At 45.8% G+C, this 25394-nt stretch overlaps 1 protein-coding gene and 1 long non-coding RNA gene across 6 annotated transcripts in view; both read left to right on the forward strand.

The window, feature by feature from the left end:
- LOC111244196 (uncharacterized) overlaps positions 1–25394 on the forward strand; it is a 180161-nt gene that overhangs the window by 82527 nt on the left and 72240 nt on the right. The gene's annotated exons all lie outside the window — the stretch shown is intronic.
- Positions 707–25254, forward strand: LOC147757272 (uncharacterized). The gene is made up of 3 exons (XR_015320528.1): positions 707–3208; positions 3989–13860; positions 14085–25254. It is a non-coding gene; the product is annotated as an uncharacterized LOC147757272 (long non-coding RNA).

Genomic DNA, 25394 nt, shown 5'->3' on the forward strand with positions numbered 1-25394 from the left:
GATGATGGGAAATGTCTTTTTACTGTATACGTCTAACGACCCAGCTGGGCATCGCTTAGGTTTTAGCCGAAGAAATCTCGACTAGGATATATCGTAAACAAATTGTCAAACCGTGCCTGAATTGCATGCCAACGAGAGACAAGGAAATGGCTGGAGGAGGCTGGTAAGTTTGGGCGCGACTTCGAATATTCCACCTTTCTTTTTATGAGATTCATAAAAAGGAGGATCGAACTGTACCAAGTTGGAACCGTTACATGGGCAAACGCAAGGTACATAGTCGTCATTGAGTCGCCCGCTCCCAAAATCAGTTTCTTGACGATTGGCACTTTTATTAGAAGGACAGGACGGATTATTGCCATGAAACCAACCGATGCTATCGTCCTGTATGCTTAGCTAATGGACTTGATGGCTATTAGATGATTGATGGCTATTAGTAGATGGCTAATTCCGACAGCTTGAAATTCGGCCTATACGTATATCTAAAACACGGCATTTTCTCTATTCCTTAGCATGAAAGACCTTGTTTTTTCCACGTTGAGTTTTGCAGAAAATCCGCATTTTGCCTAAAATATCAAATTGCTTTTCATTGGCGCTACGGAGTAAACAAATTGTAGACGAACCAACCAACGACCTTTTATCTAGATCGATTGACAATCCATTTAGTAGGACAGCTAGATACAATGACGTTGGCCTGCAACAACGGTGTCATGTTCATTTTCGATTAAGGACGAGCGGCGGAAATGCATAGCGCTTCCATATTATTTGAACTACAGAAGTTTCTACATAAATAGCTGGTGAACTCTTGTAGTTTTCCGATATTAACAACAGCAAAAGCGACCCAAGATGCCCTGCTCAGTGGTTTGTGCTTGTTCTAACGTTCGAATGATTTTTGTCAATAAACAAAATATAGGAAAATTAATAACGTACGATTACGTAACAACAGTAGAACCACATGGCGCCAGCTGCATCGGATGAGTCGAGGGAAAATTAAAATCTCGTACAACAAACAACAAAATAACACGCCATAACGAATGAGTCACAATCGCAACGAGTGATTGTTCACAATGCACGAAAATGGTCATGGCACCTAAGCGACAGGTTATTTGTATGGCCGAACTGTCGAAAACCTATCTAGAGCTCTTGTGTGGGAGACACCGAGAAAGCGACGAACGGCTGCTACGACGCAATCCGTCTAATCTTCACCCGCCGTTGCGTGTTGGATGCATTACGTCTAGCCGTTCACGCATTCAGTTTCACAGCTTCTGTTCAAGTTGTCTAACAGTTAGAGACGCTGGGGGCGGCATGAAGCAGACAGCCACCCGGACCCGTCATTACCCTTCAACAGTTTCTGGCTCTCGCTAGTCATATTTCGGCATTTATTAGTGAAGCTTCTCGATGTAAACGTTAAAAAGATAATCGTTCGAAGTCAACGACGTGCTCTTTCTTCATCATGCTGCTGGTGATGTCCATGCTAACAGTAACGTTAATGCTGCTCTTGCTAATGGTGACGACATCGTGCCGACAGGACCTCTCTTCGTCGACCCTTATCGTGCCGTTGTGAATAGTAATAGATGAAGAACAAAATGTCTTCCTTCTGTCATCGTTAGCTGGACCATTATTTCGTCCAATCGCGCTCATCCTGAACTGGCAGAACAGCAACTATAGTCGAACTAGTTGTTGTGTATCTGTTTACTGTATATAACTGTTAATGAAACGGAAAAGCCCACTTCTTTCCATAAACTAGATGAAGCTGCTGACGCAGAGCCTTGTTATCGAGCAGGTGTCGTTATACACTGTTGAGCTTTATACGCGTAGACACTTTCGTATTATAAGGATGTATAGTATTGCTTAATGGCACTAGACGGAAATTCGCTCGCAAGCTAAGAGACCAGCCTGTATCAAAATTGGCTTTCGACATGTTGAAATAGATAACTGCAAATCGACACACCATTCTTCTAGGGGTCCTGTTTGAGCTCTGTTCAGGTTTCTCGAGCGTCATCTATTCTCTCCATTGAGATTGTCTGTTCCCCGCGCGTATTCATATCATGCCGTGTCTGGCCTTCTTGTTTTGCTTAAAACTTAATAGCAAAAAAGCGTTTACCTATTCGCTAATGCAACGTCATATACTAGCATCATCGTTTGTTCCTGTCATCGTCAGTATTATCGTATTATTATATTATTGTCAATTTATCTGATTTGTGATCGAGAACAGGTCCGCCCACATCCGTCGTGTGGGTCATCAGCGAAATGACCAGCGGATCGCAGCACACCGTATTATCGACGAAGAGCATTGGATGGATTTACTGTTGTCTCATGAGGGATCGTACGTCGACGGCTCTACCGTGGACAGCAGGGAAGCACCGATTCGCGCACATCTGCCGACAACTTTCGCTCGTGGAAGGGCAAAGATTACGATTGACCTCTCTGATCACAAAGAACATATTCGAATGTATCCTCTAGTGTCCAAACAAGCATTTAGCACACATTTTTCACTACGTTTGTTCTGCGTATAGTATGACGGAACGTCCATTCGTTCAGGAACATAGATGCACATGTCTCGTAGGGCCAATGCATTGGCTGTCGCCTTATTTTTGCTGAACAAAAAGTGCAGCTGTCAAGGATGACAGTGTTCAGGAGGACAAGGATGACAGAATTGCATTCTGGTCTATTTCGTTACGAACGCGCCCTTCTCGTTCGTATTCTAATGCAGTGGTAAGATAGTACACGGAAACCTAAAGACTCGGACAGATCAGCTGAATTTCCGCGCGTGTTTCCTGCCAATTACGGGTCTCATTTGTCTTCTTGGTTTATTTCATTTCGTGAATGTATTGAATGCTATCAGCGATCATATTTTGAGTCGGGCGTCCAAACGTCCTTTTACGAACTACTACTTATTACCACGGTCGCTACAACCAAATTACCAGATTCGTCTGTCGCCGAGGGCTGCGGGGAAGCTGAGTAAATCAGAGACGAATTGTGAGATTTGCCTCTTCTTTTAGCCGCCCTGTAAACGGTAGAAGCAGAAGTCGTCTTACTGGCAATGTTTCAGCTTCGGCTCAGCCGGACGGTCCGAAGGTCTCCTCTTCCCACTTCCAATAAAGCGAATTCATCTCGTTTGAACTTCGTTCGTCATCACCACCAGCGAAGACACTGCCGCTGAGGTCCCGTTGGTCGCTTGTCGTTTTCGTCACGTACCGCTGCTGTCTGAGTGAGGCATCTTAATGAGGCAGAAAATCAACAACACGATTACCGATTCAACATTATTACAGACAACGGCCACCGAGTCGTCACTACGCACTGACAATGAACGAAAACGTGATTGAAATAGGGTAGATGCTTATACCTTTTTGTACATGTTTGCATGGAGGGTGACGTACCTATTTAGGACGTCTATTCGGATCAGGAGTACAAAGTGAGCTTTGATAAATTAGCGTCGCTAGCCCAGTTAGCTGAAGGCCACTATCCCTGGATAACAGGAAACGCGGATCTATTTTTTTTTTTCCGAACGAGATGTCTTATGTACGCGTCGTTTATGCAAATATGTTGCAGAATTTCACACGAATCAGAGATTCGTCCTATTGTTATTGTTGTTCTGTTTAATAAATGAGGGACTCATCACAATATGACTGCTCGACTATCCATGACATACATTCACTTGCATCTACGTTTGTCCAGAGCACTGTGCAATTATGCCATGCAGCAAAACGGTTTGAAGCATAATTTCAGTTAGATGGCCTAGAGTCGTCCATATAATTCTTAACTAGAGGTGTTTATTTCGAGGAAACAAGTGCGTTTTTCTTGACTGTTGACCGTTATCCTTTTGGAACTGTTTAGGACCAACAGAAGATTGGAACAGCAAATGTGGGGGTAACAACTTATCTTAAACACGGTATTGGTATAAATTATTTTTAATGATTAATTACTCCATCTTGACGGCTACAACCTTACCATCTTCTTCAAGTTCTCTATTTTCTCTATTCGATTTCAGGTAAGTCGTCAATCGTATTTGAACGGGTTCGTTTGGGTAACATGCGTTTGATCATTTGGGTACTTTTTCAAGTACTTAGTTAATTTGAGAAGTATAGCGGCAACATACTACTAGAGTACTCTGTTTATTCTTGCATAAGGTAAGTTAAAAAAAAAAAAACAGCTAAATCAGCCGTTTGAAACAAATATGTGATTATTTGTAGAGATATACGCAGCCATACCATGCGTTTTCCGTGCCCGTAAGTCTCACGGTCAAACCTGTGGCGGAACAGCAACCCGGTGTTTATTTTTTGGCTTTTTTAACAAACCCTTTCGCGCCCTCCCTTCGGGAGCAGTCGCGTCAATAAACTTTATCCTAATCCGTATCGACGCTATCGTTAATGTCACTGAATATTTAGGTATTTCTTATTATACTCGCGTTCTCCATTGGTCGCCGCTGTCGTTGATGTTCGCCGGTTGCAACATAAACTCAATTCTCAGGTACCTGCTGACGTGATAGATACTCCTGGCCATGCTATATCCGAAGACCTAGCAATCTGAAACCGGAATGAATCCTAAGGCCCAGATCCACTGCTCGGCTCCTGTCGCTCTGCTTGGCATACTGGGCGATGTGCTTCGTTCCTGCCCTCCCTGTTTCGATACATGACGGCTGTATTTGCACTATTAGTTATAGCAATAGTACAAGAGCTGTAAAATGGTTCCGTGCGGCCTGATCAAGCCGAAACGGAGCGGAGTTACCTTGTAGAGTTGCACCACGTTCGTTTGTTTATTGCGACTGGATCGGCGGTTTCAGGAATGAACTAGATTCGCTAGGGACACATTGATAGGCCGCAGCGGGCTTGTCCTAATGCAGTAAAGTAATTGGCAAAGAGTATAGAACGACAAATACTGTGAGCCCTCCGTCGCTTCCGATGATCACGATAATGACAGTGACGCAACAAACGATAAGATCCATGAATGAAACGCTGTACGCCAGTGGCATGATTGGGCTTTAACACATTGTCTGTTAAACATTGAAGGTGCTGCTTTTTGGGAGTTCGTCGTCGTCGTCGTTGTTGAGCCACAGATATCGATCAATGTAAACACATGTTGCAGTAGGACTGGGATGGGCTTCGAATGAGTCTGAAGTTCAGCATTCCTGTTCAGCACTGCACAAAAGGACCGATTCTCCCCAGGCTGAAAAGCGTCTGTCAACACGCGGATTCAAACGTAGACCAGTACGGGATAGGCAAATTAGCTTATAGCAAAGATACATAGAGTTTCGCTGCTATTTAGCCGTATACGACGGATAGTGATTGCTGATTGGCAAGTCACGTATATAGGATGCTTTATGTTCATCTTTAGGTGAATGAATTTGTCAGATCTAGCTCATTATTGTATTGTACGTTTACGATAGTGGGCCCTCTTTACAGCAGTCGAACGGACGACGCGGTAAACGAGCGCCTTGTAAACTTTGAAAGCGCTGATAATATTGATGATGACGGTTATTACTATTATTATAGTGATAAAAAGCCACTTAGTATATCGTATCGTTTAAAACGCATCGTATCCTTCGACCCATTCGATGCCACTGTCGGCGTATACATTTGCTTTGCCTGAAGAAGCTGAACTAAGCTACTGGTCAATGCTCACAAGATGCAGAAGATGTTCATGTTACTAGTTCTGTCGGTATATAGGGTATACACAATCCTGTTAGCGATGATTTGTACAGCTGAAGCTTGCAACAACGTCCGTTGTCTCAATGCAACAGGGCTCGTGTCGTCCAAATCCTTGAAGACGGCGCAGTCTGACGACGGAGCCTAACATCCAGCCCAGCGTCCTTCAACTTTAATAGAAGCTCCGTCCGAAGATGCAGAAGACGCTGAAACGTGACTACTACGACGGCATGCGCTTACGCGACAATTATCAACTCTTCGAAATAATTTGCAGCAACAGTAACAACAATGAAAGCAACAACAGCGCCCGAGCCAGCGGCCATTAAGGCGCAATTATTGTTAGTCGTATTTAATGCGAGACACGATAGTTCAGGCCAATGTGAAAGGAAGGATCACTTGTATTGCCTCCGTCTAATAGAGCCTGTAATTGTAGTATGTCAAGATAACATTCTTGGCTTCTACCGTCACGAATGCCCTCCCGTTGTGTGTCCTACGACACATATTACATGGTCAATAGTAGTACATCAGCTGCCTCCGCCACTGCAGAAACTGTTATTTCGTTGAGATAAATACATCATTTGTCGTTGGCAAAGGGTTGTTTCAATAGATAGATAGAGGGGATGATGCGCGCACTCGTTCAATCGCGCATTTCCTCGCCGCGAAGCGTGGTGACATTCACTGACGTACGCGTATCGAAGTACGCAACGGAACTATAAACAGCCCCACGAAGTTCTCGGCGCCTAACGATTTTTACTGTTCTCGAGTCGTTTTATCACCAATTACGCCGCTATACATATGTATGCTGCACTGGAAAGCAGCTCCGACGAGCCTGGACGGTCCAGAAAAACAAACGCCATCTTCTTTATCGTTATCTTGTTGTTCTTCGGAGTAGTTAAGCATGTCTGAACTTCTGGTAGCATTATTGCTATTAGAAGTTATATTCGTAATGGTAGTACAGCTGTTAATGCTCATGGGAGATCTAAGCCGACCTTATCCAGCGAACCCTGATTGTTGTTGTTATGTAATCATTTCATTTGCCGGTAGTGCCGGAATGACGAGTGTGACGCAATTATCATTATTAGCTAATGATGACAGCTCCATGAGCTGAGCTGAGCCGAGTTGAGTTCTGGTCGTTTCGCTAGCTATAGGCGGACGCGCACTCGGACAATTGTTTCATATGTACAGTTTATCTAATCAATGCGGTTACTAGTAGCGGTGCTTTTCGTATCCGTATTGTATATGGAGGTGGCTACCGTCCGGATGGCTATCTGATGACGGGAAAAGTATGTTTCGCGTCTGTCTACTATTCACTGCTGTTTCTTGCTATCGCCAACGACAACTGTGATTCGGCATCATCCTTTGATCGTTTCGGAGGCATCGTGTTGATCGATGATCGTCGAATTACTTCCTTCTGTCGGCCAATCGTGGCCACTGAGACTACCTGCCGTTGAAAAAGCTATAGGCCGAGTATCATTTCACCAGTGGCTAATGACCAGAAGAGGTAATCGCGCACTCGTCCTGAGGAGAGCCTTCTACGGTCTCCAGTTGGTTGATGCCTTGACTTTAACAGTCCTCAATTCAGACAGTCACGATCATTTAGCGTTCGACAACATGTTCAAGGTTACCGAATCCAGACGACAACCGTCATCTGCTGAAGCTCAGCTCATACAGGTTCTCAATCAATTTTCCGACCCAAAATCCAGATTTGTGAATTATCATTAGTGCCTTAATTGTCGTCTAATGACCCTTATCTTCATCTTTTTATTATTCGAGGACGTAGCTAGGGACGGATTGTTGCAAATTATGGCCGTCGATCGAACTAAATACAATCCAATGCTGTTTGCAGCCGACACGCCTGAGCTGACAGACAATACGTTTGCCATCGAAAATCTAAAATAAATAGCTAAAAGTGGCCAAGGTGGTTAGGTGCCGTATAGCTAGGTCACGCTATTTTCTTTTTTTTTTTTTTTTTTTTTTGCTATATAGTAAGCGTTATCGTCGGCTGATTCTACTGGATATATTCACGATTGTAGGATCAATATTTCTGTTTCGTCTTGTTATCGTATTCAACGTTGAACACGGTCGCTTGCCCGTAGCCTTTGTAGACATTCAGAAGCCGATACATTTGTCGTGCTGGCTGGCTGGCTGGCTCTGTTACCCATTTGCGCTTTACAGGCCCCGTCTGCTCCTACGATTATCATCGTCGTGTTACGCATATCTATATTTAAGCCCGCCTATGCGATACGGGTGTTTGCTACCTGTCTACATATTACAACAATCGAACCTTCACAAGAACGTACGTACGTACGTACGAACGACGATTGGATATGTTACCTATGCACGCGCAGTTAAAGCGGTTAGAAACGTTGGAAAATTTATTCGATGCCCGTCGTGTACGACGAAACGTATTCCGACTTGGACTTTTTGACCAATTAAAGGTCACAGTTCATATATACGTGTATGATTTTATATCGACGAAATTTACCCGCTAATCTAGAACGCGTCCATAAGCGGCTATTGCATCGAACCGAAATCGCAGAGCAGCATCTAGATACACGATTGGATTCTACGATCAGTTTAAGAGTGTTTCTCCTCCAGGCGACAGCAAATGACAACGTAGTGGTCTCTACTGCTCGAATACCTCATGGTTAGGGCACCTGTTAGTAGGTAACGGCTGTACGCCAAGCAAGATCTGCGATAGTGGCATACGCAACGGCGAATGAATCTGGAGACAATATTCGACGATAAGAAGACTATGACGGCTAACGTACGCTATTACGTTAGCCTAATAAATATACATAGAAAGTGCCCAGTACTATGCATAACTGTATCAATGTTCACAATATATCGAGCTGTCCTTCAGTCTTCCAAGATATAGGGCACTTACCGCCGACGCCCAAGATTCTCAATTTTGAAACGCTTCCAGAAATCGTAGTCGATAACGCTTCTGCTGCTCACTACGCCTTCCCTGCCAGATGAGTTATTATTACCATTATTGTTATCTTTACTATTATAGGTACATCGTAACAAAAAGTAACCCTTCAAGCCAGAAACGTTATTTGGTAGTTGTATCGTAGTGATGTTAGAGCTGATTTACTCGTTTGTTAGTTCGTCTCAAAGCAACACTAGCTAAGCGATATTCGACGAAACAGGTCATGGCGGTACGATGTTTCTCGATGGCCTGGAACCACTTGTCGACCTCCTGATGATGGCTGTGGCTTGTCTGATCTAGCAGTATTAGGAAAAACAGTCGCCGCCGGGATCTCGATATATATAATGAGTCATTTTAGCGCTATGATATGCGCGTTGATTCATTTCACCACGTCGATGTTGATTGTTTGCGACGTATACTACTACTACTACTACTACTACTACTACTACTACTACTACTACTACTACTACTACTACTACTACTACTACTACTACTACTACTACTACTACTACTACTACTACTACTACTACTACTACTACTACTACTACTACTACGTTCGTGGTTTCGTTCTGGTGGAAGGTGATTCTTAGCGGCTCGAAGTATCCGCTTATTAAAGGGCGCCTGCCTCGCTAGCGCCCACAATTCAGCAGCGGCATCTTGGGCGTGACAGGGCGCAACTCTTTTAAATATTCATAGTTTGCTTACGGCTTCGTACGAACTTCTACTGACTTACTAGCAGACAATCGAAGTTCCTTTGCTATGCGTTGATATTGCCGCTGTGGTCGTATTGCTCCGCCATTTCGATGTTTCGTTGTCGCCGGCGAAAGATTTCCAACGACGTCGATAACGCTCGTAGAATTTGGGCAAAAACAAGCTGATAGTCCGTAACCGCAGTGTTCGCGTGCCAGTGTCAGGAAATGATCGGTGATCCCTGATTAAGAGAATCTGCACGACGCCTATCTATATACTAGATTTTTTTTATCGAGGAACTGCTTTGCGGCGACGAGGAGAGCTTTGACCGTTGCCAATAGGAGGGAACTGTTGTTGGTACACGGAGCCGTGCCAGATGACTTACCTGTTCTATCGTACCTTTTCTTGGATTCGCTCGACCGTTGCTGAAGGGGAAAATAAGAATCGAATCTGTCGATATCTCGCATAGCCAACCTGTTCCTTCAGCTCAAACGTTACCCGTACAAAGCACGCGGCGAACGAGTGAACCGCCACTAATTATTGCCTCCCATAAACTCTTTGTAAACTTGTGCTAGACACCAAATAGTAACACACTGTATGTACATACGTACACACATATAATGATCATAGTAAAATATAATTCCACTTAGCTCGTTAACGCACTGTCAAATAAAGTACAAGCAAGGAACCCCACAGCATCTCGAAACAGGGCCACCGCCATATATAGGTAAGCGATATGCACCATCACCAGCAGCATTTTCATTGTGATGGTTGTCTTACTCGCCATCGACGTCATCGTAACTTCCCATAACGACTCTGTATGCATAAATATTTATATTATATACTAGATATGATACAGATGTTAAATGTATATACGGCGATCGTCGCCCAATGTAAACGAGTGTTACACATCTAGGCCTGCACTGAATGGAATAGAATCGTCCACCGCTCGCTCGAAATAGTCACGATGGACTCGTTTTTTTGCTTTGGCGTCCTTTTGTTCAGTGACGCTATAACCTGCTGCTGGTGTCGTCGGCCTTTGTTTTGATTTTGCTTCCTCACCGCCGTTCTAGCTACTTGATTTAATCTGTCTTGTCTTCATGAACACCACCTGAACCCCCTCGCATGGTGCGTCACGCATCAATGCTATAACCAACTGGGTAGACGCTGAACCATTCTGCCGTACTAAATTACTGATGTTACCCCGCGTCTTGATTGTTATTCCAATCACAATGAGATCATCAGCTACGTGATGCATTTTTTCATTCATTTGTCATTTGAGATTAGGCTATTTAGGCTCGTATTGCTGCTAGAATCGCGGTAGTGATTGAATAGAATAATCGCAGCAGTATACGCTATCCTCTCTACCTAGCTCTCGGAAATTGGCTTTCGTTTTTATACCGCAGACGATAAATATCTTCAAATCGCTCAACATCACCTTTGACGCTGGGAAAAAATCAAGTGAGAAAAAGGACAGGTAGCGCCGCACACGGCAAGTACTCGACCGAGTTAACTGAAGAAGACCTTGCAGTGCTCATGTTGAGGGGCCCACGATGGGCCGGGGCCTGTGTAAGTACTGGCTGGCCAGTACCCGCCGATGGCTATCTATCCGCCAAAAATTTTCGGACACCTGGCTCGCCGCTCATCAGAGGCTCAGCGCGGATGACCGAATGCATCGAACGTCCTTTCTACCCGTTCTATGTACTAGCGCCGCTAGTGCACATCAGCAACGACAGATGCTAAGGACATGTGTAAATTGATTATACTCCCATATCAGTGCGACGTACGAGTGCTGGATAACAGAACTACTCTTGTTGTTGTTGCTGGCGGCGGCAGAAATTTTAACAACAGCTACAACAACAAGAACGGCAAGGGTATTTTGCCCCTGCGGGAGGGGTTTAGCTTAGGCTAAACATCATAGCCTGCATAAGTCTGGTAGAGGGGACGATGCAGCCCTCGACGGTGTGGTTGTTGTTGTTGTTGTTGACTATTGCTGCGGTTCGGAGATCTGGCCAAGCAGAAGTTGCAGTCGTGGTAATACTCGTTTATTGCTGGCCGTCGGCGGCAGGCTACAGGCTACTACTGAAGTCCATACATCATAAGGCGAAACGTTGTCTTATGAAGTCAGCCTCTGCAATGGCTAAAAGTCAACCACATGAGGATGTGAGCGAAGACAGACAACAACGAGGGCGACCCATAGGTATACTGACGCACACAAACACGCACCTGCTTTTGGTGGGATCGCCGCTGAAACGCTCGATCCAAGAAGGACCAAGTCATTGGGCCGCTTGGGACATCGTAGCGATTCACCGCTCTGCTTCGCTGGCCACTATCACTGGCGCTGTCAGCAGATTTACATACGTGCCTGTCTGTACTTTTTCTCTATCTCGCTCGACTTCTTACGTGTCGTCTATAGGCCTGCGCGGCAGCCTGGCTCAGGATGCTTCGGAGTTGGCAGGCAGGAATGCTACTGCGACTGGGAGTAAACGCTCTGTATTCTGCAGCTGAACCGTAGAGAGTTTACCGAACGGCAACATCCTGGAAGCGTCGACTGTGGCAGCGACACCTGTGCTTACTGAAGCAGCGGGATTCTACCGATGGTGATAGCGGTATCGGACACCATCGGTAGCGCCTTGTCGAGACGTACCGCTAAACAGTTGCAGATTTGCCTACAAGGGTGGACAATTGTGGTGGCAGAGTAACTATTAGACAGACAATTGTGTGGCCGACTTCATTTGCTCTGCTATATTTGGTTATTATTGCATAGACCTAAGAATAGTTGCGACCTTTTCAGCAACAAGATCTTCCGTTAAGGTCGTTCTTATTTGCCCCCTAACTGATACTAATTTCTAGCCTAATATGCCCTCGGCAAATCGTTACATACAGTGCTCATAAAGCGATTTTCTTTTGGTTTCTTCTGCAGTTATCAGGGACAGCGCAAAGACAACGAATCGTATGCACGTGTTGCTTGTCGCTTATGTGAAGATGGTTTGCCGCTTGGTCGGCCGCCTGGTTGGTCAGTCAGTCAGCTAAGCTGGCTGGTTTCCCGTCTTCGTTCCGTTCGAGAACTCTAGGAGAAGTCTCCCCGGATGACATTTTGACCCCTGCTTGCTTCACATTCAACACACCCTGGTGCAGATATTGCCGCTGTTTTGGCTCTTGTTATCGTTGAAGCCGAACGATGACGTCCACAACGACAAAAGCTTGTCCCGATAGTCGTAGTTGTTGCGGTTCGGGTAACGTTGAATTAGGCGACATTACCTGACGCTGGTGCTGCCATTTCTTGTCACTAGGCTTCGTTTAATTAGGCTATCAACAGGACTGCGCGTACGGCCAGGCCAAAAGAAGGCCGATTAGGGTCTCCATCATGAGGAACTACGGAACAGTCAGCCAGGCCAGTTAGTCTCGGCCATCGGCTAACAGCTATAACGAACAGCAACGATGACAACACAAAAGCCGGGTAACACCCGTCCAAAAAGTCTTACCATTGTAATGTTTTTTTGTTCTTGTTCTTGCTACTGCTGTTGATCTGATTATATCTTCTCGTTTGTGCGTATGGCTGGTAACGCACTCACAACTTGTATATGTACTGCGATACAGAACGGCCATGATATTGACTTCAGCTGTTCAGATTACTGCCTTCGGAATCCGGTTGGTATTCGAGCTGAACACTCCGTTATCCAAATGGATGCTGGTTTCAAAGCAGGCGCCATGCGATGGCCGCCGCATTACCGCTTACCGCTGTTAATGCCAGCTGCTCTTACTGCGGCCCTAAAGGGTCGGCCCAGCGGATGGAGCAGTAGCACGCAAGCACGACAACCACGAAACGTATAGTTTTGTCTTGCTTCGCTGTTTGTGGCGACAATAGTGACCATGATGAGGCGGCGATGGAGTTATTACTTTCTACTCTCTATCTGCTGATATTAGTGCTTGATGTACTAATATTGGGGCTGGGGACGGGCTGTTTTGGGCGGACCAGGTCGGGATTTCTACCTGTGATATTCCTGTCGGCGTTGATTAGTATTATTATTACTATTAATATATCAGTTTACTTTGCACCTTTGTGGTACGCACACGTGTGCGTCTGTTACATCCAACTGCATTACACAGAAACGAAGGAATTCTGTGAGATATCAGACGGATGGATAGAAGATGGCTGTAGATATATGGATGAACGGATGGACGCGCGGACGGAAAGACGTTTACGGTCGTCTAACTACGTGCCATTGTCTGCTGATGGATGTAGTGTCTTTATTGTGCGGATGTTCTTCGCCATGGGAATATTAGTATAGTATCAGACAGATCCCACGGACCGGATTATTCGATTTTGTTTGGATTGCTACGAGCAGGAACTATACTCTTCGTACATGCTGCAAAGGATCGGGCCTAAGCATCCAAGAGACAGAAATGAATTCTGAATTTTGGATTTCACCGAGTTGTGGGTTGCTATTGCGATTAAAAGTGATCTTTTGTAGCACGAACTCAATAGTGGCAACTTCAAGTTATTGGACAGTACTTTCTCCGAAAACTTTACGCTAAACAGTTCCATGTGTGAATACGCGAAAAATAACTACAAATCTGTCGATTAATTTCCTAGTGAGTGTAACGTTCCCTATTTATATTTTCCTGGTTTGATTATGTATAACTTTAAGGCTAGCGTACGGTAGCTTGTAGCATAACAGGGCTGAGCAAACCAACACATATCTCGTACCGTCACCAGCCGCAGAGTGAGCGTGTCTCTCGAAGATCCTGCCATTTCCTATCACCTAACAATACTATCTATCTAAGTATTTTTATGGTTACCTCTCTTGCTCGTACAGTTGATGTATCATCAGCCACAACAATCGGCACTTCACCACTCGTGTTGCAAGCGACTTCGGTATCTCAAATCAAGCAATACCTATACACGTACAAAACAACTATAACACTGTCTATGAGCTTCTGCGGAATTCAGTGATTACCGTTCTTGAAGCGATTCTCTTTTTGCCATCACCGAAGTCACCGTAACAATCGTAGCCGACCGGTCGGCAGAGATTAATGGGGCTTCTGCCTATACTTCAGTGATCGTTGCTGTTGGTGGCGGCCGCGCTGCTGCTGCTAGTTTCTTCAGTTTACAAGTTCGGGACCAATACGGCATCGAAACAAAAGAAGTTCTAAGAATCCCACAAGCAACAGGTTTACTATGCCAGTCGGAAGGTGAGTCTACAGGAACCGTTCATTAAGGCTAGACTTAAAGTCAAAAAGATAAAGCTATATTTGTTAATTTTGATCGATGACTTCATAACAGCAATAACTTAATCCTATGAGATGACCGGACTAGGGAAATCCTTGCCTAAACTGCGAACCAAACAATCACTTAAACTTAAAATGTTCAGACGGGCTTGACTCGAGCATTTCACGAGAACGAAGGCCGTCTCACGCGTCGTCTGCTACCAACTACTTCGTGCGAGGACAACAAATGTAGAGCGTTTCATGAGTCCGTTTCCACGGCCCTCTCTTCAGTGTCGCTGATAATGGGACCATAGGAAGATGATGAACGCTTAAAGCTCTGTCACCAACGTCATTATACTCACAAAGAAGACAACTTCCGATCCGCACAGGAAACCATGATTGACTCCCATGTATTTCTAATTGTGAGAACTACGGATGTTGCAGTGCAACTCCGCGGTACTATAGTGCAATGTATCGGACAGGGCTGCTCTCGTATCCATTCAAGGCTGATCCTGGTGTAAATCTGCATACGATCACAGTGGAACGATAGTTTTATATCGATCGAAAAGCAAATTTGCTGAGCTGTCAGCCCATAGAGTGCCATCCTTCTCACACTAGCGCAAACCCGAATGACTGTGATCACTACGAATCCTTAGAGCATCTGTGACTTGTGTCATCCCTTCTGCTATGCGCATTTCATCGCCTGTTTCGAGCTAAACGCGCAGACGTATAGACTGAGCTTTAGAGATGGGAGAAAGCGAAGGGTACCCTGACGGACGCTTCGAGTGGATTTAGCATCATAACAGACTGACAAAGGACGGGCTGCTCTACAGAGCCTAAATTCCTCCTCATCCTGATGAGGTTCATTGAAAATAATGCCAAGTTTAGCCCCGATATGTCGTGTTGTACGGCGTTTGGCAGCCCAACGAGAACTCCGTCGAAATCAACGCTCAGTATCATCGTCGTCATCATAAAACAGCGATTGCAACAACTTCACCAACAGCGTTCGCCCCGAACTACCACCGTTCCTGTGTTGTGGCGCAGTAACATAATGAGATGATGATTTCGTTTTAAATTTCTGCTCTGCGTTTCTCTCCTTCTCTGATGTCTTCACTAAAAAGCCAGTGCTCGAAAGATCACCATTAGAATCGGAGTTCAAGTTGTTTAGAATTGTTTTTCCTCTTTGGCCATGTTTTCTGTCTAGACGCCGACAAACGTATTCGACCAGCAGCCGGCGCGTTTGTACGGAACGTTAAAAGACCATGCGGCAGAGAAGGCTGTATAGTGCATTCAGGCGCCAGTAAGCGAGCCAATGTACGAAAGAAACTTGGATAAAGATGGAAATAGATCAGAAAAGGAGATGATCGTTGTTCAAATTATAGCTCACGTCGTTACTACTTATATTGCTGCTACCGCTGCTTCTGATGATTTCTATCTGATCGGCGCTGGTTTTCCCCCCTCAAATCCAATGATTCCTGCAAAAGCCCTAAACCGATATCCTTTTTGACCACCATCGCTGCCGCTAGCTTCGTCGTCGAGAAGACTCGATTCGAAAGTGTCTCGTCCCATTTCAGCGCGGCTTCATCTCGTATTCGAGTGGATAGGTCATCAGACTGTGGCTGGTCCATTGCTTGACACCTTCATGTTTCAGGAACAGCTGACCAAAGCCTAGTGAAACTGCGATTTAACTGCGAGCTGCGGCGACTTCAAAGCGAAGTGTCTCAAGGTGCGACAAAAAGACAGACACTAGTGGACAACGTTTGTCTGATCTGGTCTCGTATGTCGCCTGAGCGCGACTTATAATGAGAGTGAGTCAGAGAATACGAGTATTGAGCCAGAAATAACGATAAAGGCGTGCGAAGTGCGACAGCAAACGTACGTTTGGAACACCTTTGATGGCGTACGATAGTGTCGTACTGCTTGCCATCGTTTTGCCTTCGATGGCCTCTCCTCCGCCGTTGATATCGTCTTTTCCTGCCGCTGTTATTGCTGCGAGCTTCTCGCGCGTCCAAACACTTCCAACGGGTTGGTCCTGCGCTCAACATAGTTGAAGAACGTCATACGAAGGAAGATGGACGAAGCTCTTTTATTTTTACCGCGGTTATGGCTGCTGCTACAGGCCGGCGCTGTCGAGCAAGCCAATCTGTAGCGGTAAACGTTGGACAGCAGCAGCGGCAATGGCAGGAGTACGTTGGTAGATTCACCAGTCGTCGCTGGTCGGTCCGTCTATCTGTTTGTCAAGAAAGGGACGCGCGAGTGAAAGTTGTCAGCTCTCTTTTGCTTCTCCTCAACTCTTCTCGTTTTTATGTTTGCAAAAGTCATATGATATTGTTGCTGTCAACGTTGCCTTCGTCACAGCCGTCATCGTCACCGGGAAGGCTGAGTGTGGCAAATTATATACAGATCTATAGTTACATTCGTATTACTTGATATAAAATACTTCAAGAAGAAAAACTAGTGCTTTTTCAATGGGTTGATATTGGTCTTTTCCGGCATACATGTACACTGAGGGGTAACTATACATTTTAAACTAATATTTTCACCAGAATAGCTAAATATTAGCGATTGGCGGTCGATCCGGCTATCATCGCGGTAACGGCTGATACGTGTATCATACTTTATATATATATATATAGCAGCTATTTCAGCCACATTGATGCAATCAAATCGACTTTATACTTTAGCCATCTACTACAATTTTTCGCTAATATCCGTGTATAACGTCAGCCTAGATAGTAAACGGGGCAAGCCGTCATGCCAAACGCACAGTGATCTGATGCATCGTATGATCTGATGATTCACGTTTAGCCTGTTCTAGCTTTACTACCACTAAGAATAAGTACAACTATAATTTACAGTGGACTAACACGTCTCGTGCGTCCGCTGTCCATCTGAATTGTATGTCTATTGTGGACTTGTGTCTGACAGATCACTTACCCTCCCCCTTCCCCCCTCCGTGCCCGGACTTACTAGATCCCTCCTAGCTCCAACTTCTCGATCTACCCTCCCCGGTTCCGCTATTCTCCAGCGGTGCGCCCAACATCGTCCGATCATAAGGCAAGTCTAGCAGAAGGAGTCATCGTGTTCGTTGTTATCTTGTGTTTTAGTTATGTGTATAGATATAACTAAAGAGAACATGTGTCGCGGAAGCCTGCTGTGGAACTGGCGCGCCAGCGTGCCGTCAATAATCAACGCAGCAGTCGTTCGTTTCCCGCCGACCGTCGACATGTCCGCATGTCGCTACTTGTGCCACTGCCTCACTACCATTCAACACTGAGTAGCGTTATGGTTGTTACTGTTGTTGAGCGTTAAAAATGGCCCCATTTCAACGCGAACAGTCGCCAGGATGAGCGAACGAACAGCCGCTGTCGGGGAACTGGACTAGGGGAAAGACCTTTGACTGTTCCTTCGTACGTACGCCGGACAGCGGCCATGCGACGATGTCATCCGAATGGGGAGGTACTCGACGCCGCATTGCGCCAGACTACTCGACACTGTGCGAGCACTGATCGTAGCCCGGCAGACGTATGAGCGCCAACTTACAAACCCTTATACACACACGTTAAACTGCTTAATTAGTTCCTGCCTTTGTGACCCTTCCAGTCTTTCTCGCGACGTCATCGGCGCAGGGATTCACGTAATTGCTAAATGTTATGAGGCAAATGGCAAACGGAATACCGGGAGCGAAATCGGGCGGCAGTGAGTCGCTTCGCAACGTTCCGACGCCGGCGGTCGTCGGTGCTTGGCCGCCAGCCAACGGCTAGCGCCACTAGCAGGAGTTCCAGCGACGCTGCCGCAGTCCCACTGTACCGTTCGGCTGGTTATTGCCGTCGGACAATTTGCAAGACTGTCAGAGGCAAAGCACGTGCCTGACTCACCAGCTGCTAGCCAGCGACGTCAACGCGCGGCAGCAGCGGCGGCAGCGAAGTTTTGCGACGATGCATTTGTCTCTTGTGCGGTTTTTGAAAACCGCTATTGCTACGACGACGATTAATACGGTAAGATCCTCTTCTACAAGCCCCCTTCCGTCCCCTGACCCTCAGTCTTTCTCTCCTTTGCATTTCCCGCAGAGACATTGAAATATAAGTCAGCGCAGTAGTCACTGGCGGTAACACCTACTAGCAAGCATTAGTTGTCGCAGTAGCAATGTTTCACTGCAGCGAGCAAAAAAATAATTATACTAATACACACACACACACACACAAACACTCTACACCAAAAGCAACGACGCTAGGCAGTAGGAAGGTGCTATTTGAAGAGGACGCCGTGCCGTTCGTACGTACATACATTTTCTACAACATGACTTGCGTCTTAGGTGTGTGTGTGTGCGTGTGTGTCTGTATCACAATGAAGATAAACAGCGAACGAAACATAAACAGAACAAAGAAGTAGAAGACGACGGATAAACAGTTACAGCAGCAATCAAAAGAAGGAACTGGCTTAATTTGACCGGGTTGCCAGTCTCCTTCTCACTAACTTACTTATATCAGCGTAATCTGTCAGCAGTGAAATGCGTGTGGGAATATGTTTAAGCGTGTGTGTTCGCAAACAAACAAACAAACAACAGCAATGCCGAGAGCGACAAAATGACTAAAAGGTGCCCGGCCGCGAGCGCCCAAGTTCTAGCTTACGCGCGTCTGCCTGGACTAGTCAGTCCTTGTTGATAGGACTCTATTTTCCTTCTATCCTTCTCCCCTCGTTCGTTGGCCAATTGAGCTGCCCGTCAGAAGGGCGCGTATTTTCATATTTCTACGTGCATGCTCTACAATGCACCACCGGTCACATGTTAACTGCTATTGGAGATGCCTCTCGTTCTAACTGCTAGGCTATTCGAATATATATCTAGAGAGAGAGTCGAGAGAGAGAGAGAGAGAGAGAGACAGAGAGAAGGTCTAATCCATGATAAGAGTCTATCGTGAATTGGTGTTCTGTAGTTTGTAGTAGTGTAAGAGAACGCTGATGACACTTGGCGCAGATGAGACTTTTCCGAACGGCGATCGGAGTGACTATGCAATTTCAGAATATCAATAGGTGGATGTCAGTAGCGGTATGGCTCGGGTCAGATTGGCGGGGCGTTGGACGGCAGGCGTTAATTCAGCTGTTTTACTTAGCGGTTTCCTAAGATGCCGATAGTGACAAGGCGGCGGTATAGCTTCTATTATGGGATCCGAATCTACTACAACAGGTGTTATGTAAACTTAAGAAAAGGGTGCGCTTTTGATCTTTGAACGTGAAATCCGATTGAGTAAATAACTAGTGACGAACTTCTAGTTCCCCACTAGAACTAGTTCCCGCTTACTAGTGGGACGTTTCATCAGTCCGTGGCTGATTAGCCATGAGCGCACTCAAGCGTCACTAAACGACTCTATAATCGCCCGTCGAGCCCAATATCAACTTATTCACTTTCAAGTTCAGTGAAAATCACAAGTGACTCAAGAGCAAAATACGTACGACACAGTAAGTTGCGTTCTCTTTCGTTTACCACTACGCGCCGTTCGACTGTGAAACTGTGAAGAGTGGACGTACGACAGTTGCCGGATGCGTCTAGCTTAAATTTGTCAAGTTAGCAGCCTAAATTTTAGGCAGCAAAAGTCTATGCCAGTCACGCGCTTCGCTAAGATTCGTTTCGTCTCTGTCTATCGACTCGTTATATTGTAATTAATCCAATGCTTCGTTTTAACATCGTCTTGGCTACTGCTGTTATCGCCGTTCCTGGCTAGTGGATGATGTTCTTCTTTGTACGATGTGTGATACTTGAAGTGCGCGATACCTGCGATGAGCGCTGGCCGATTTTCGATGCCTGAAGTGCACGGCAGAGTCTATCCATTGAGTGGCCGATGTGATAGTGACGCTAGCGATGGTAAGTGGTGGTCCATCTCCGGCTCGATCGTGGACACCAACGATAACTAGTAATACATGGCCGCGCGAACATTATACTGAGCTGGGATTACGCTGCAGCTTACGTCGGAGCTATACGATGCAAGTAGGCAGCACAATTCAGGGAAACACTATTTCATCGACCGTTTAAAAGAGATAGGACTAATGAAAAACGTTCGATAATGGCGAAGTTTTTTTTTGCTTTTGATGAACTGGTCGGCACCGATCCACAAATTACTACACTGATGACTACGCGATCAGTACCTCAGCCCTGAATCGCTTGTTTTTATTGTTATGCTATGCTCTTATTGTCTACAGCGCGCAGTCGACAATTGAAAACCCGCCATAGTATAGCCGTTGACTGGCAGGTCTTCTGCTCGGGTGTCTCTAGCCAAATGCAGCCTGAAGTGTTTGTTGTTCATACTGACGAAATAGATACAAACTTACATAAATATATAGTCATACACTTCTACTATAATACGTTTCTGTATATAGTACAGCTGTCTAATACGGGTTGTCGATGGATATTGCGGTTCTACTGTCGCTTGAACGTCAGATAGAAAGATGGCACTAATTTCAGTTTGCTATTAAGTGGAGTTCACCCTGTATCGGCCTGGGAAACCTTGATCTTACTTGTTCTAGCTTGTATTGTTTCAATAGAAGCTGATCGATCAAAGGTCATGTCCGTAGTAAAGACATTTTGTTCCTTTGAAATGTAGCAAGCACTTGTAAACGCACTTGTTTTATTTGAAAATGGCGCATCGAGATCTCAAAGAAAGAAGACTAATAGGAAAATGAATAATCTTTCAGCTTTATGCTATGCATATGCCATCTTGCCTTTTAATAATCCGACCATATGCTGCAGGTATGAAGCGATACTCATTCACCATTTCAGTTTGTGCAGTATTTTCGGCGCTCGTCTTCGCAGTGTCGCTGAGACCGCGTGCGTCCATATATATATATATATATGATGTCATGAGATCTGACGGTTTCTTATCTATCTGAACTTCTCGTTTGCTCTAGATCAGATAACCTCCGAAGGTCAGCACATTGTACCTTATTCGGGCCTGTCTACAGAAAGTTGGTTCACTTCGGCCTCGTAGCGTGTAAAGGCTATACGCCGACGCATTGCATACTCGCATCGGCTACCTGTATAAAGTCGGTTATCTGTCGGGATCCCTCTACAATTCAGCTAGTCTAGCTAACAACGAATGGGCCTCAATGCGCCGAGGCGTTACTTTGCACGTCTGAGCAATATCATAATGCGAGACGCGATACCGACTACAACAGTACTCAATCAGAAGTCTTGCTTGCTGATGCTAAGACAGAAAATCAACACCAGAGGCCGACCCCTTGTCTGAAGACCGCCTACCTACGTCCTGATGATGAACAAACTGCCTTGTGTAACCTATGACTTTGCGTACCTTTTCTGTGCTCATCTCTCCATTGTGTCGGATAGTATCTCAGACCAAACTAGTGCTAGATCTATACAACTAGCTTTCAGCTATTAGACAGACAGACGTCCGACATTCAGTTCGACTATCAGTTTGTCTGAGTCACTACATTTCGTCGCTGCCTCTTCGTAACTGAGCCAGTAAAGCTAAGTAGGACCCCGATGCATTTCGTCACCTTTTTACGCTGCTTTTATTAGCCGCGTTGCGTGCTATCATAATACATTAGGCAACCAGGTAACTTCATCTGTATTGTTCAATGCACACGATAAAAATGCACCCATCAAGTACATTAGAAATGTAATGGGAATCGAGTAGTGGGTTTGTGGACGTACGTGCGCACCAAACATCAAGTGCCCAATCCGTATAGGTTGAACGGTGCTTGAATCGGTCAGAATTAGAATGTTGTGCCAGCACCCGTGACTACTGCGTGTCCTACGTTAGGCCCACTGTGTTCAAAAGCGCTCAGCTATTTGGCTTTCGCTGTCGTTGTTTTTGGGTGGAGGGATGGCGGAGTGATCGTCGTATACAAGGGCCACTTGACTTTACCAGAGCAACGATGGAGTGATCGCGCCGAGGGCGGGCGTGTCGCGTCACGACTTTGAAGTTTCGTTCGCTGCCGCTGCTCGAAAAGGGCCTGCTAGCGACGGCTATCCGTGGTAGCGTCGGTGACTTTCTCGGCGCGCGCGATAACGTAAACCGAGCACTTCGTGGCGCGGGCAGCAGCCGCGCGGCAATCGTCTTCGATTGCCTCGGCATTAGCACGCGTTTCGAGGTAGTAGAGCAGAAACCTAGCCATGGACGTCCGACGAACGAAGAGTAACAACCAATAACAACACTAAAAGAAATTGCGCGTGCAGAGGGGTGCAACAAAAAGAAGACGACGACGAAAAAAATATGAAGGCTGGTAAATAAATAGCGAAACGAGAATAGCAACGCCAATTTCCTGCGACGGCTGACGGGGCAGCATTGACAGGGGTAATCCGTCGTCCATTGGTGACTATTTCAAACGATGTCGATTCGACCGATAATAGTGTCCAGTTGAGAATAAACGATCGGCCTCAGCGGGTCGACGGGATGATCGGCTTAAACCCTTACTATAAAAGAGAACAAAGAAAAGGGACGACGATGCCTTAGAAATGTAATTGAACGATAGAATCGACCATGGTCTACCTCAAGCAGCCGCGTTAATGTCCTAGTTGACTATGAAACGTACATTACTTATGTATACACAGGGGTCTAATGTCTTTTCAATTGTCGAAAGGCTATTTGGTTGTAAGCTGAAATTTGCACGGAGGAATTTCAACCAGCAAGAAAAAGCATCCAATCAGCAGGACCATCGTATCACAACCCCAGGTCTCAGGCATGAGCGACAACAGAAGGCCACGCATGATATGCTCTAGTGTTGGTGTTTGCTTTTTATTCGTGTTTATCATTAAGCAAGAATATCCTGCCTGCAGCGCACCAGATCCGAGAGTGTCATCTGACAACATTCTTACTTGGGACACTTACACAGCGTTGCTAATGATGAAAAGCCAATAGATAAATGAAGGACAAACTACTATAGAATGCTCTATTATAATATATTCAAGAAAAACTACCAGCCAGCCAGTCAGTCTAGTCAGAGGATCGTAAGCTATTGTTTCGTTGTCCTTAAATTGTTACTTTCCCTTTTGTATCTCTTTGTTTTTCGCTGGCGTCGTTTGGTCCGTATAGTGTCGCTGCAGTCTGTGTTGTCGTCGTCGTTCCGCGATGCTGCGATCATCAGTACGCTCCAGCAACATCTCATGATATCGCTGTTACAATGGGTGCACGTATCTAACCCGCCCTACGATTATGCGAGCGTTCATCGACGAAGCAGGACCCATATCGTTCATCCATTAGCCGTCTATCCAGGCCAGGCTATCCAACCATCAGCGATTGCACGGCAGTAGCAAATCACGCGTCAATTGTAAAAACCGCAACAGTGTCACTTACCGTCACCGTAGCCAGCCGCCATTCCTCTGTCACATTATTCCATCATTGTATTCTAATAGATGGAACGCCAAATCTGGGAAGACTGGTAAAGTCCAACTTCTTCCTTACAAAACACTGAATGAGCGATTGCTTGTCGAACATGAGATTGCCAAGTCCAGTTACGATGGGTCTGGCTAGAAATGCACATAATTTGATAGGATCAATTGTACAACGTTTTATCGTAATAGCTGTTGCACGCAGACCCCGTATGCAAAGTACCGAACAGCTGTAAACTTTTGCGGGTGTTAGAATTGCGTCTACTACTTCGAACACTTATATTTGTACATATATGCCTATATAGATGACCATATGTGGCTTGTCTTGCTGTGACGAAACCTATGAGGAGGCTGGCTCTGCGATAGCTGGCTGAATCAATTTGATTGGTGGTGCTCTTGGCAAATTCACGACACGGATCACTGGACATTGAACGATAAAACACTTATGACCATTTTGTTATGCGGCACAAACGCGCATGCACACATAGACATCAACTAGTCTACCCAACGACTGTTCGCCCGAATGTTCGATGCAATGGTAGTTCCCGTTTGCCTGTTGCTGGTTGGCAGTCGTTTGCTTTGGCAGAAGTCCTGTCTCATGCGAGAAAACAGACGTCTCAGATGGTAACAATGTCAGCAGTGACTTTTATGCCAGCTCGACTGCAACACTAGCTCACGCAGGAGGTATCAACCAATCAGCACCCGATAGTACGGAATGGCAGTGGTAGCGCCTTCGTGCGACGGCTGTGGGACTTCTGCATCGATTGCCACAATTTCTGCTTCCGAAATCAGCACTTCTGCCTATAATAAAATCGGCATTATGAAGTACCGACCAGTCCCTGAGCAGCAGTTGCTGCTTTTGCTATTGGCTTTTGGCGCTGAGCTGGCGTGCCAATCGCGACGGGAACGGTGCTGCTAATGCAGCTGTGGTAACGGAGACAGGAGTACCGCCACAGGACCCGTGCCATTACATAAACATCACCCCACCACCGCTACGAAGCACTTTACTGCGTAATACTGTTTTTTTATCGACATTTTTTCCTTTTTCTTGATTCTCTCGTAACGAATCGAGACGTTAGCTTTGCTGCCACTGCCGTTGATTGGTCACTTCTGCAATTTCTCCCTTTGCCACGATCGAATGTCCCGCAACAGCAACGGCAGTGCCAGCAGGGAAACATGACCATGGAACGCTATCGGTGAGCGGTGGGTGTTAGAATCGCGTGTACGATTCTGAATATCTATATTTATGCATACATGTATTGATAGATGGCCATATGCGTGTTATCTTGCTGTTACGAAACCTGTTGAAAGATGCTATTACTACTGCAGTAAGTGACTGAATCAACCATGAACGTCGAGAAGACATTGGCCATTGAGTGCTAAAGAGAGGACTGCCAGAAATATCATTGTCATGGGTCGAAATGGCCAAGCGTCTTGATCACGGGCGATGTTATCATTTACAGGAATGCGGCAACCGCAACGACGCCAGCGGCTGTGGCCGCGGATTCTAATCGAGACCATCAGCTCGGGCCAAGTTCAGTCAGGGCTAGAACGCAGGCGGCGATAATGGCGCCTGCGA

Source organism: Varroa destructor, unplaced genomic scaffold, assembly GCF_002443255.2.
Source record: "Varroa destructor unplaced genomic scaffold, Vdes_3.0 BEIS01000002.1, whole genome shotgun sequence".
NCBI lineage: Eukaryota > Metazoa > Arthropoda > Arachnida > Mesostigmata > Varroidae > Varroa > Varroa destructor.